General features: G+C 40.2%; 11 non-coding genes across 11 annotated transcripts; all 11 read left to right on the forward strand.

The window, feature by feature from the left end:
• The first annotated feature begins 273 nt into the window (after nucleotides 1-273).
• On the forward strand, nucleotides 274-392 carry LOC128004181 (5S ribosomal RNA). The gene has a single exon (XR_008176877.1). It is a non-coding gene; the product is annotated as a 5S ribosomal RNA (ribosomal RNA).
• Nucleotides 393-911: 519 nt separating this feature from the next.
• On the forward strand, nucleotides 912-1,030 carry LOC128004962 (5S ribosomal RNA). The gene has a single exon (XR_008177632.1). It is a non-coding gene; the product is annotated as a 5S ribosomal RNA (ribosomal RNA).
• A 2,572-nt stretch (nucleotides 1,031-3,602) lies between these two features.
• LOC128008880 (5S ribosomal RNA) lies at nucleotides 3,603-3,721 on the forward strand. Its single transcript, XR_008180607.1, has one exon. It is a non-coding gene; the product is annotated as a 5S ribosomal RNA (ribosomal RNA).
• A 219-nt stretch (nucleotides 3,722-3,940) lies between these two features.
• On the forward strand, nucleotides 3,941-4,059 carry LOC128000098 (5S ribosomal RNA). Its single transcript, XR_008172894.1, has one exon. It is a non-coding gene; the product is annotated as a 5S ribosomal RNA (ribosomal RNA).
• Nucleotides 4,060-4,537: 478 nt separating this feature from the next.
• On the forward strand, nucleotides 4,538-4,656 carry LOC127988848 (5S ribosomal RNA). The gene has a single exon (XR_008162001.1). It is a non-coding gene; the product is annotated as a 5S ribosomal RNA (ribosomal RNA).
• Nucleotides 4,657-5,167: 511 nt separating this feature from the next.
• Nucleotides 5,168-5,286, forward strand: LOC128009168 (5S ribosomal RNA). The gene has a single exon (XR_008180888.1). It is a non-coding gene; the product is annotated as a 5S ribosomal RNA (ribosomal RNA).
• A 505-nt stretch (nucleotides 5,287-5,791) lies between these two features.
• On the forward strand, nucleotides 5,792-5,910 carry LOC128000461 (5S ribosomal RNA). Its single transcript, XR_008173244.1, has one exon. It is a non-coding gene; the product is annotated as a 5S ribosomal RNA (ribosomal RNA).
• A 623-nt stretch (nucleotides 5,911-6,533) lies between these two features.
• On the forward strand, nucleotides 6,534-6,652 carry LOC128002953 (5S ribosomal RNA). The gene has a single exon (XR_008175687.1). It is a non-coding gene; the product is annotated as a 5S ribosomal RNA (ribosomal RNA).
• Nucleotides 6,653-6,873: 221 nt separating this feature from the next.
• On the forward strand, nucleotides 6,874-6,992 carry LOC127994519 (5S ribosomal RNA). The gene has a single exon (XR_008167503.1). It is a non-coding gene; the product is annotated as a 5S ribosomal RNA (ribosomal RNA).
• A 510-nt stretch (nucleotides 6,993-7,502) lies between these two features.
• Nucleotides 7,503-7,621, forward strand: LOC128004182 (5S ribosomal RNA). The gene has a single exon (XR_008176878.1). It is a non-coding gene; the product is annotated as a 5S ribosomal RNA (ribosomal RNA).
• A 519-nt stretch (nucleotides 7,622-8,140) lies between these two features.
• On the forward strand, nucleotides 8,141-8,259 carry LOC128004963 (5S ribosomal RNA). Its single transcript, XR_008177633.1, has one exon. It is a non-coding gene; the product is annotated as a 5S ribosomal RNA (ribosomal RNA).
• Nucleotides 8,260-10,000: the final 1,741 nt, after the last annotated feature.

Raw genomic sequence — 10,000 nt, forward strand, 5'->3', positions numbered from 1 at the left:
ATGGGAGACTGCCTGGGAATACCAGGTGCTTTAATCTTTTTGGAAAATTTCACGAATTATATAATAATCTTTCATTAAAAAAAAAAAAAAAAAAAAAAGAGTCAATGCCCGATCTCTGAATCTTAGCAGGTTTAGGTCTGGTTAGTACTTTGATGAGAGACTGCCTAGGAATACCAGGTGCTTTAAGCTTTTGGGTTTTCTTTCCTACTTATATAATGTACTGGCGATAAGATTGGCTGGTCTTTAAATAGCCCTCTCTTTGCAGCAGACTTCGCTTACGGCCATACCAACCTGGCTATGCCCGATCTCGTCTGATCTCCGAAGCTAAGCAGGTTTGGGCTTGGTTAGTACTTGGATGGGAGACCGCCTGGGAATATCAGGTGCTGTAAGCTTTTTGGACATTTTTCACTTAGTATATAATAATTTTGCCAAAAAATAGAGTCAATGCCGGATCTCTGAATATTAGCAGGTTTGGGCCTGGTTAGTACATGGATGGGAGACTGCCTGTTAATACCAGGTGCTGTAAGCTTTTTGGACATTTTTCACTTAGTATATAATAATTTTGCCAAAAAATAGAGTCAATGCCCGATCTCTGAATATTTGCAGCTTTGGGCCTGGTTAGTACATGGATGGGAGACTGCCTGGGAATACCAGGTGCTTTAATCTTTTTGGAAAATTTCACGAATTATATAATAATCTTTCATTAAAAAAAAAAAAAAAAAAAAAAAAAAAAAAAGAGTCAATGCCCGATCTCTGAATCTTAGCAGGTTTAGGTCTGGTTAGTACTTTGATGAGAGACTGCCTAGGAATACCAGGTGCTTTAAGCTTTTGGGCTTTCTTTCCTACTTATATAATGTACTGGCGATAAGATTGGCTGCTCTTTAAATAGCCCTCTCTTTGCAGCAGACTTCGCTTACAGCCATGCCAACCTGGCTATGGCCGATCTCGTCTGATCTCGGAAGCTAAGCAGGTTTGGTCCTGGTTAGTACTTGGATGGGAGACCGCCTGGGAATACCAGGTGCTGTAAGCTTTTTGGACATTTTTCACTTAGTTTATAATAATTTTGCCATAAAATAGAGTCAATGCCCGATCTCTGAATCTTAGCAGGTTTAGGTCTGGTTAGTACTTTGATGAGAGACTGCCTAGGAATACCAGGTGCTTTAAGTTTTTGGGTTTTCTTTCCTACTTATATAATGTACTGGCGATAAGATTGGCTGGTCTTTAAATAGCCCTCTCTTTGCAGCAAACTTCGCTTACGGCCAAACCAACCTGGCAACGCTAGTGAGCCACACAGGAAGTGAGTTGGCAGTTTGTAGTAGGCAGTAGGTGAGAGAGGCTCACCTTGTGTTTTTTGTTTTGTTTTATCTGCGTAAAGATTTATTTCTTTTGCAACTTATTGATTTTTGTTTGTTATAGTTTTTATACTTCCCAGCAGCAGTTTGCTGTCTGGGGAGAAATTTTTCTTTTGTTTGAAAAATGGATGGATTACATGGCAAAGAAGTGGACATGGCAGGAGGAAGACGAGTGCTAACAGACAAAGAAATGGATAAAGAACAACGAGATGGACAAGGACGAATGGATTATAACAAGAGGATTTACTCTAAAGAGGCTACAGTAATTGTTGACATGGCGGATCAGAGAGATGCAAGAGCAGAGGACATTATCAAAGCAGTGAACGAAAGGATTGGAGGAGGAAAGATTCTAGCAGTCAGACCAAGGCAAGTAAAAGAATATGAAATTACACTGATAAACAGGGAGGCGTGCGATGGATTAGATGAAGGATTAATGATAAAAGGAAAACTGTGTGAGATTCGACAACTGAAAACAAGGGAGTATGTGGTTTCTTTCATACATTTGCCAGCCTATATTGAGGACTCTGACATTTTAATTAAATTACAAAATTGGGGCGTAACACCTGTTTCAGACATCATAAGAAGAATGTATCCAGGCACAGACATTGCGGATGGTACAAGGTACCTAAGGGTGAAATTTCCTAAAGAAGTAGTGTCTCTGCCATACAGTACAAAGTTTGATACGGAGGAGGGAACACAGTATTTCAGGATCATGCATGATCGTCAGGTTAAAACCTGTCGATTGTGCATGAATCCGGGACATGTGTTCAAAGACTGTCCAGATTTTAAATGTCATCAGTGCAATGGCCAGGGTCATTACGCAAGGGATTGCGATGCAATTAAGTGCCCGGATTGCAGAAAGGTGATCATAAGATGTGAGTGTTGGATGGAGAATGAAATTCAAAATAAAGAGTCAGAAGGTGTAGGAGGGCGAATGTCAAAAGAAACTGAATTACAAAATGGTGGAGAGAATGAGGAAGAGGATGGTGTGAATAAAGAGGCTATTGTGGAAAATAAGAAGGAATTGGAAGAGAAAAGGCTGGAAGGAGAAATGGACAAAGGAATATTGACATCACAGGAAGTAACACAAGGGGTATTGGAGGAAATGGAGAACCAAGGATTAAAAGAAAAGGAGGAGGAAATGCAAGAGATAACTGAAGAGGAGAAAGAAATGGAATTGGAAGAGAAAAGGCTGGAAGGAGAAATGGACAAAGGAATATTGACATCACAGGAAGTAACACAAGGGGCATTGGAGGAAATGGAGAACCAAGGACTAAAAGAAAAGGAGGAGGAAATGCAAGAGATAACTGAAGAGGAGAAAGGAGTGGACAGAATGGATGATAGAAAGGACAAAAGGGTGACATTAAGAAGGAGAACCCTTAAGGTAATACCAAATGTGAATGTGGCCAGAAAAAAAAGACATTTTAGGGAAAAATACAATAAGGGGAAACATTTGTTTGAGAATAAATTTCAAGTGTTGAGGGAAGATGAGGAGGAGGAGGTAGACTAAGAATACAATGTTTGGTTTAAATTTGTATTATTATTTATTATTATAATGTTTTTATACATTGTATCATGGTATGCTAATGCCTTAATTGTATTTCAAAAAGAAAAATGGAGATAAAAGGTTATTTATTGAATGTAAAGTGAAATAAATGTGTTTGGTGTTTAGAGAAATGGCTTTTATCAAACCTGTGGCAAATAATTATTGTTGTTGTTTGTTATGCTTCTGTGGAAAATGTGTACAATGTTTTTAATGAAATATTTTAAATTTGTTAATAAAAAAAAAAAAAAAAAAAAAAAAATCTCGTCTGATCTCGGAAGCTAAGCAGGTTTGGGCCTGGTTAGTACTTGGATGGGAGACCGCCTGGGAATACCAGGTGCTGTAAGCTTTTTGGAAATTTTTCACTTAGTATATAATAATTTGGCAAAAAAATAGAGTCAATGCCCGATCTCTGAATCTTAGCAGGTTTGGGCCTGGTTAGTACATGGATGGGAGACTGCCTGTTAATACCAGGTGCTGTAAGCTTTTTGGACATTTGTCACTTAGTATATAATAATTTTGCCAAAAAATAGAGTCAATGCCCGATCTCTGAATCTTAGCAGGTTTAGGTCTGGTTAGTACTTTGATGAGAGACTGCCTAGGAATACCAGGTGCTTTAAGCTTTTGGGCTTTCTTTCCTACTTATATAATGTACTGGCGATAAGATTGGCTGCTCTTTAAATAGCCCTCTCTTTGCAGCAGACTTCGCTTACGGCCATACCAACCTGGCTATGCCCGATCTCGTCTGATCTCGGAAGCTAAGCAGGTTTGGGCCTGGTTAGTACTTGGATGGGAGACCACCTGGGAATACCAGGTGCTGTAAGCTTTTTGGACATTTTTCACTTAGTTTATAATAATTTTGCCAAAAAATAGTCAATGCCCGATCTCTGAATCTTAGCAGGTTTAGGTCTGGTTAGTACTTTGATGAGAGACTGCCTAGGAATACCAGGTGCTTTAAGCTTTTGGGTTTTCTTTCCTACTTATATAATGTACTGGCGATAAGATTGGCTGGTCTTTAAATAGCCCTCTCTTTGCAGCAGACTTCGCTTACGGCCATACCAACCTGGCTATGCCCGATCTCGTCTGATCTCCGAAGCTAAGCAGGTTTGGGCCTGGTTAGTACTTGGATGGGAGACCGCCTGGGAATACCAGGTGCTGTAAGCTTTTTGGACATTTTTCACTTAGTTTATAATAATTTTGCCAAAAAATAGAGTCAATGCCCGATCTCTGAATCTTAGCAGGTTTAGGTCTGGTTAGTACTTTGATGAGAGACTGCCTAGGAATACCAGGTGCTTTAAGCTTTTGGGTTTTCTTTCCTACTTTCCTACTAGAGTCAATGCCCGATCTCTGAATCTTAGCAGGTTTGGGCCTGGTTAGTACTTGGATGGGAGACCGCCTGGGAATACCAGGTGCTGTAAGCTTTTTGGAAATTTTTCACTTAGTATATAATAATTTTGCCAAAAAATAGAGTCAATGCCCGATCTCTGAATCTTAGCAGGTTTAGGTCTGGTTAGTACTTTGATGAGAGACTGCCTAGGAATACCAGGTGCTTTAAGCTTTTGGGTTTTCTTTCCTACTTATATAATGTACTGGCGATGAGATTGGCTGGTCTTTAAATAGCCCTCTCATTGCAGCAGACTTCGCTTACGGCCATACCAACCTGGCTATGCCCGATCTCGTCTGATCTCGGAAGCTAAGCAGGTTTGGGCCTGGTTAGTACTTGGATGGGAGACCGCCTGGGAATACCAGGTGCTGTAAGCATTTTGGAAATTTTTCACTTAGTATATAATAATTTTGCCAAAAAATAGAGTCAATGCCGGATCTCTGAATCTTAGCAGGTTTGGGCCTGGTTAGTACATGGATGGGAGACTGCCTGTTAATACCAGGTGCTGTAAGCTTTTTGGACATTTTTCACTTAGTATATAATAATTTTGCCAAAAAATAGAGTCAATGCCCGATCTCTGAATATTTGCAGCTTTGGGCGTGGTTAGTACATGGATGGGAGACTGCCTGGGAATACCAGGTGCTTTAATCTTTTTGGAAAATTTCACGAATTATATAATAATCTTTCATTAAAAAAAAAAAAAAAAAAAAAAAGAGTCAATGCCCGATCTCTCAATCTTAGCAGGTTTAGGTCTGGTTAGTACTTTGATGAGAGACTGCCTAGGAATACCAGGTGCTTTAAGCTTTTGGGTTTTCTTTCCTACTTATATAATGTACTGGCGATAAGATTGGCTGGTCTTTAAATAGCCCTCTCTTTGCAACAGACTTCGCTTACGGCCATACCAACCTGGCTATGCCCGATCTCGTCTGATCTCGGAAGCTAAGCAGGTTTGGGCCTGGTTAGTACTTGGATGGGAGACCGCCTGGGAATACCAGGTGCTGTAAGCTTTTTGGAAATTTTTCACTTAGTATATAATAATTTTGCCAAAAAATAGAGTCAATGCCGGATCTCTGAATCTTAGCAGGTTTGGGCCTGGTTAGTACATGGATGGGAGACTGCCTGTTAATACCAGGTGCTGTAAGCTTTTTGGACATTTTTCACTTAGTATATAATAATTTTGCCAAAAAATAGAGTCAATGCCCGATCTCTGAATATTTGCAGCTTTGGGCCTGGTTAGTACATGGATGGGAGACTGCCTGGGAATACCAGGTGCTTTAATCTTTTTGGAAAATTTCACGAATTATATAATAATCTTTCATTAAAAAAAAAAAAAAAAAGAGTCAATGCCCGATCTCTGAATCTTAGCAGGTTTAGGTCTGGTTAGTACTTTGATGAGAGACTGCCTAGGAATACCAGGTGCTTTAAGCTTTTGGGCTTTCTTTCCTACTTATATAATGTACTGGCGATAAGATTGGCTGCTCTTTAAATAGCCCTCTCTTTGCAGCAGACTTCGCTTACGGCCATACCAACCTGGCTATGCCCGATCTCGTCTGATCTCGGAAGCTAAGCAGGTTTGTGCCTGGTTAGTACTTGGATGGGAGACCGCCTGGGAATACCAGGTGCTGTAAGCTTTTTGGACATTTTTCACTTAGTTTATAATAATTTTGCCAAAAAATAGAGTCAATGCCCGATCTCTGAATATTTGCAGGTTTGGGCCTGGTTAGTACATGGATGGGAGACTGCCTGGGAATACCAGGTGCTTTAATCTTCTTGGAAAATTTCACGAATTATATAATAATCTTTCATTAAAAAAAAAAAAAAAGAGTCAATGCCCGATCTCTGAATCTTAGCAGGTTTAGGTCTGGTTAGTACTTTGATGAGAGACTGCCTAGGAATACCAGGTGCTTTAAGCTTTTGGGTTTTCTTTCCTACTTTCCTACTAGAGTCAATGCCCGATCTCTGAATCTTAGCAGGTTTGGGCCTGGTTAGTACTTGGATGGGAGACCGCCTGGGAATACCAGGTGCTGTAAGCTTTTTGGAAATTTTTCACTTAGTATATAATAATTTTGCCAAAAAATAGAGTCAATGCCCGATCTCTGAATCTTAGCAGGTTTAGGTCTGGTTAGTACTTTGATGAGAGACTTTCTAGGAATACCAGGTGCTTTAAGCTTTTGGGCTTTCTTTCCTACTTATATAATGTACTGGCGATAAGATTGGCTGCTCTTTAAATAGCCCTCTCTTTGCAGCAGACTTCGCTTACCGCCATACCAACCTGGCTATGCCCGATCTCGTCTGATCTCGGAAGCTAAGCAGGTTTGGGCCTGGTTAGTACTTGGATGGGAGACCGCCTGGGAATACCAGGTACTGTAAGCTTTTTGGACATTTTTCACTTAGTTTATAATAATTTTGCCAAAAAATAGAGTCAATGCCCGATTTCTGAATCTTAGCAGGTTTAGGTCTGGTTAGTACTTTGATGAGAGACTGCCTAGGAATACCAGGTGCTTTAAGCTTTTGGGTTTTCTTTCCTACTTATATAATGTACTGGCGATAAGATTGGCTGGTCTTTAAATAGCCCTCTCATTGCAGCAGACTTCGCTTACGGCCATACCAACCTGGCTATGCCCGATCTCGTCTGATCTCGGAAGCTAAACAGGTTTGGGCCTGGTTAGTACTTGGATGGGAGACCGCCTGGGAATACCAGGTGCTGTAAGCTTTTTGGAAATTTTTCACTTAGTATATAATAATTTTGCCAAAAAATAGAGTCAATGCCGGATCTCTGAATCTTAGCAGGTTTGGGCCTGGTTAGTACATGGATGGGAGACTGCCTGTTAATACCAGGTGCTGTAAGCTTTTTGGACATTTTTCACTTAGTATATAATAATTTTGCCAAAAAATAGAGTCAATGCCCGATCTCTGAATATTTGCAGCTTTGGGCGTGGTTAGTACATTAATGGGAGACTGCCTGGGAATACCAGGTGCTTTAATCTTTTTGGAAAATTTCACGAATTATATAATAATCTTTCATTAAAAAAAAAAAAAAAAAAAAAAGAGTCAATGCCCGATCTCTGAATCTTAGCAGGTTTAGGTCTGGTTAGTACTTTGATGAGAGACTGCCTAGGAATACCAGGTGCTTTAAGCTTTTGGGTTTTCTTTCCTACTTATATAATGTACTGGCGATAAGATTGGCTGGTCTTTAAATAGCCCTCTCTTTGCAGCAGACTTCGCTTACGGCCATACCAACCTGGCTATGCCCGATCTCGTCTGATCTCCGAAGCTAAGCAGGTTTGGGCTTGGTTAGTACTTGGATGGGAGACCGCCTGGGAATATCAGGTGCTGTAAGCTTTTTGGACATTTTTCACTTAGTATATAATAATTTTGCCAAAAAATAGAGTCAATGCCGGATCTCTGAATATTAGCAGGTTTGGGCCTGGTTAGTACATGGATGGGAGACTGCCTGTTAATACCAGGTGCTGTAAGCTTTTTGGACATTTTTCACTTAGTATATAATAATTTTGCCAAAAAATAGAGTCAATGCCCGATCTCTGAATATTTGCAGCTTTGGGCCTGGTTAGTACATGGATGGGAGACTGCCTGGGAATACCAGGTGCTTTAATCTTTTTGGAAAATTTCACGAATTATATAATAATCTTTCATTAAAAAAAAAAAAAAAAAAAAAAAAAAAAAAAGAGTCAATGCCCGATCTCTGAATCTTAGCAGGTTTAGGTCTGGTTAGTACTTTGATGAGAGACTGCCTAGGAATACCAGGTGCTTTAAGCTTTTGGGCTTTCTTTCCTACTTATATAATGTACTGGCGATAAGATTGGCTGCTCTTTAAATAGCCCTCTCTTTGCAGCAGACTTCGCTTACAGCCATGCCAACCTGGCTATGGCCGATCTCGTCTGATCTCGGAAGCTAAGCAGGTTTGGTCCTGGTTAGTACTTGGATGGGAGACCGCCTGGGAATACCAGGTGCTGTAAGCTTTTTGGACATTTTTCACTTAGTTTATAATAATTTTGCCATAAAATAGAGTCAATGCCCGATCTCTGAATCTTAGCAGGTTTAGGTCTGGTTAGTACTTTGATGAGAGACTGCCTAGGAATACCAGGTGCTTTAAGTTTTTGGGTTTTCTTTCCTACTTATATAATGTACTGGCGATAAGATTGGCTGGTCTTTAAATAGCCCTCTCTTTGCAGCAAACTTCGCTTACGGCCAAACCAACCTGGCAACGCTAGTGAGCCACACAGGAAGTGAGTTGGCAGTTTGTAGTAGGCAGTAGGTGAGAGAGGCTCACCTTGTGTTTTTTGTTTTGTTTTATCTGCGTAAAGATTTATTTCTTTTGCAACTTATTGATTTTTGTTTGTTATAGTTTTTATACTTCCCAGCAGCAGTTTGCTGTCTGGGGAGAAATTTTTCTTTTGTTTGAAAAATGGATGGATTACATGGCAAAGAAGTGGACATGGCAGGAGGAAGACGAGTGCTAACAGACAAAGAAATGGATAAAGAACAACGAGATGGACAAGGACGAATGGATTATAACAAGAGGATTTACTCTAAAGAGGCTACAGTAATTGTTGACATGGCGGATCAGAGAGATGCAAGAGCAGAGGACATTATCAAAGCAGTGAACGAAAGGATTGGAGGAGGAAAGATTCTAGCAGTCAGACCAAGGCAAGTAAAAGAATATGAAATTACACTGATAAACAGGGAGGCGTGCGATGGATTAGATGAAGGATTAATGATAAAAGGAAAACTGTGTGAGATTCGACAACTGAAAACAAGGGAGTATGTGGTTTCTTTCATACATTTGCCAGCCTATATTGAGGACTCTGACATTTTAATTAAATTACAAAATTGGGGCGTAACACCTGTTTCAGACATCATAAGAAGAATGTATCCAGGCACAGACATTGCGGATGGTACAAGGTACCTAAGGGTGAAATTTCCTAAAGAAGTAGTGTCTCTGCCATACAGTACAAAGTTTGATACGGAGGAGGGAACACAGTATTTCAGGATCATGCATGATCGTCAGGTTAAAACCTGTCGATTGTGCATGAATCCGGGACATGTGTTCAAAGACTGTCCAGATTTTAAATGTCATCAGTGCAATGGCCAGGGTCATTACGCAAGGGATTGCGATGCAATTAAGTGCCCGGATTGCAGAAAGGTGATCATAAGATGTGAGTGTTGGATGGAGAATGAAATTCAAAATAAAGAGTCAGAAGGTGTAGGAGGGCGAATGTCAAAAGAAACTGAATTACAAAATGGTGGAGAGAATGAGGAAGAGGATGGTGTGAATAAAGAGGCTATTGTGGAAAATAAGAAGGAATTGGAAGAGAAAAGGCTGGAAGGAGAAATGGACAAAGGAATATTGACATCACAGGAAGTAACACAAGGGGTATTGGAGGAAATGGAGAACCAAGGATTAAAAGAAAAGGAGGAGGAAATGCAAGAGATAACTGAAGAGGAGAAAGAAATGGAATTGGAAGAGAAAAGGCTGGAAGGAGAAATGGACAAAGGAATATTGACATCACAGGAAGTAACACAAGGGGCATTGGAGGAAATGGAGAACCAAGGACTAAAAGAAAAGGAGGAGGAAATGCAAGAGATAACTGAAGAGGAGAAAGGAGTGGACAGAATGGATGATAGAAAGGACAAAAGGGTGACATTAAGAAGGAGAACCCTTAAGGTAATACCAAATGTGAATGTGGCCAGAAAAAAAAG

The sequence above is a fragment of the Carassius gibelio genome, chromosome B22, assembly GCF_023724105.1.
Source record: "Carassius gibelio isolate Cgi1373 ecotype wild population from Czech Republic chromosome B22, carGib1.2-hapl.c, whole genome shotgun sequence".
Classification (NCBI taxonomy): Eukaryota; Metazoa; Chordata; class Actinopteri; order Cypriniformes; family Cyprinidae; genus Carassius; species Carassius gibelio.